Raw genomic sequence first — 2500 nt, 5'->3', positions numbered from 1 at the left:
GCCTCGTGGTGACGTGTGCAATGTGTACCACAGGCACGGGGATGAGCATTTTATTACCTCTTTTATCAGTAGATGTCAAAGTGATTCTTTTCTATTGAGAGACGGATACTGGACTAAATGGTGCCTCAGTTAGATTACAAAGGATTACAAAGGCAAAGCATGCCGACAGGAGACCTTTTGATCCATATCTAGGTCGGATGCAAAAAAAAAAAAAAAAAAAAAAAAAAAAAAAAATATTAATAATAAATTAAAAATATAACAATGTAAATAACAATTAAAATACATAAATAAATGCATTGGTATAGTTGAATAACAAACAAACAGGTAAATAGTAAATGATAATAAATTGACATATAACTAATAATAAATGAAAATCAGACAGACAAATTATAACAAAACAAAAACAAATAATATAACATAAATTATAATAATTACAGCATCTTACTTAGGTATTTATCTAAATGATTCTTAAAGCTTCGAACTGAACTACATTGCACTACCTGTGCAGGAAGTTTATTCCATTCATTAACTACACGGTTGGCAAAGTTGTTTCTACCTACTTCCAAATTGAATCTATTTCCGGACAGTTTGAGACCATTGTTTCTTGTCTGATTCTCATTCAATGTGAAAATTTGGTCACTTTTGATGTGATCCCCAGCTAGATAAAATCATCTGTCGTTAGCTATAACAGAATCTATAAAGTATACCTTGATAAGGAAAGGGTCAATAATTATTAATGCCTAGATTGATGCCATATACTATCTGATATATTTGATGATTCTTGACATTTACTTGAAGGCCAGGGGCCCATGCAGAGTGCAATGCCGTTTAGTGTAATATTTTCCTCAAGTGCTTCACTGTGATGGATTCACCAAACATCATCATATGCTTCAGTGCGGTAGACCCATTTCCTGTAGCGACTCCCATAATAGAATTCACATTCAAGTACCACTTTTGGAAGGTTTGAAATATGTCTCAGCGCTGAAATGAGCTCAGGCAGATATGTCAGAAACACCTTCAACAGCCTTATTATAGCATTTCTATTTTACGACTCGTTTGTTCGTCTTTCAAACAAATGACATGTAGTCTTGTTGGGTTATCTTTCCTCTCTGTCTGAAGGTATCAATTCCCGCATTTCTCACAAGTGCATGGGTCTGAAATGAAGACATTTTCCTGCTATTGAGAGAAGACACTGGGTATTTTAGTTTCTTCGCTGCGAATAATGACTTGTATTTCTGGTATGGTTTCCGCCTTACGATTCTATTCAAGTAAAGAAAACTTCCTGTGCAATGAAAGAGTTAAATCTATTTCAGTAAAACCTTTCACCGGCTACTCATCATGTTCGTCACCAGGCAATTTCATCAGGTTAAGGAAACTCCTTTGCCTACGCAGCGGAAGTGTTAAATCAGACGAGTAGAGCAGTAGTTAGATTATATGAGTGTCAATAGAGGTTCCTTTTTCTTTCTTTATCATACACATCAACCAATGACATGACATGGTGGGGTGGAGGGGCGCACACCTACACATACATATACCAAAGACCCTTTATCCATTAAAGATGTGCGTGTGTGTGTATGTGTGTGTGTGTGTGTGTGTGTGTGTGCGTGTGTGTGTGTGTGTGTGTGTGTGTGTGTGTGTGTGTGTGTGTGTGTGTGTGTGTGTGTGTGTGTGCGTGCGTGCGTGCGTGCGTGCGTGTGTGTGTGGGGGGGGGCGAGTCAAATCACATACTTTGCTCTGCCATACCGTTCGGAACGAAGCACAAGACTTCCACGCGATGACACAATTCTAGTAAATGCTCCACGACTTCTTCCAGGCCTACACACCAACCAATCCCACGAGACAGTAGGGTCAATCTATTTCTGACATCTCTGTGGAAAAGGATCTTACAAAGTGGTTATGTGCTAAAAATAGAAAAAAGTTACTCTTAATACGTTTCCCTACATTTGGTGTCTGATTGTCCCACAGAGAATATCAGATAATCTATACATTAATAGTTGGCCAATCTCGTTCTAGGAAAAGTATGGCGGAAACTGCTTAAGGATATCCATAAATACTGGTTTAAGCATTCAGGATCCCGACCCTGGAAACGAAGTAATATCTAGGAGCTATCCACCTGTAAAGACATTTTATAATTTCATTTTATCACAATTGAATCTTGATAACCACGTCAATGATGAAGTTTGCAAAGGTATATGATCTGAGGTAGTTGAAGGTGAATGTGGCTAAAAGTAAGGTGTAGGCAGCAAGTTAGATGTAAACAATGCTGGGGATGTGTTGTGCCTTGCTGCCTTGCTTATGACCCTGGCATTGCGCGGGAGACGGAAACGACCCTTCATCCAAGAGGAGCTAAGATGAAAAGGAAACAGATAGGAATGGGATGGGTGGGGATGGATGCATGCCTTAGCTGGCTACCTGCCTTATAAGTAGGAAGAAGCATTTTGTACCTAGATAGAATTAATTTAGAAAAAAATAATCAAACTGTAATAAGAATTTGCCTACA

At 38.4% G+C, this 2500-nt stretch overlaps 1 protein-coding gene across 10 annotated transcripts in view; it reads left to right on the top strand.

Moving 5' to 3' along the window:
- Nucleotides 1-2500, top strand: part of LOC143017827 (uncharacterized) — a 582072-nt gene that overhangs the window by 102983 nt on the left and 476589 nt on the right. The window lies entirely within an intron of this gene.

This window comes from Oratosquilla oratoria, chromosome 33 (assembly GCF_046742065.1).
Source record: "Oratosquilla oratoria isolate Oo_2021 chromosome 33, ASM4674206v1, whole genome shotgun sequence".
NCBI classification, from domain to species: Eukaryota; Metazoa; Arthropoda; class Malacostraca; order Stomatopoda; family Squillidae; genus Oratosquilla; species Oratosquilla oratoria.
This window is presented reverse-complemented; position numbering and strand designations above follow the sequence as displayed.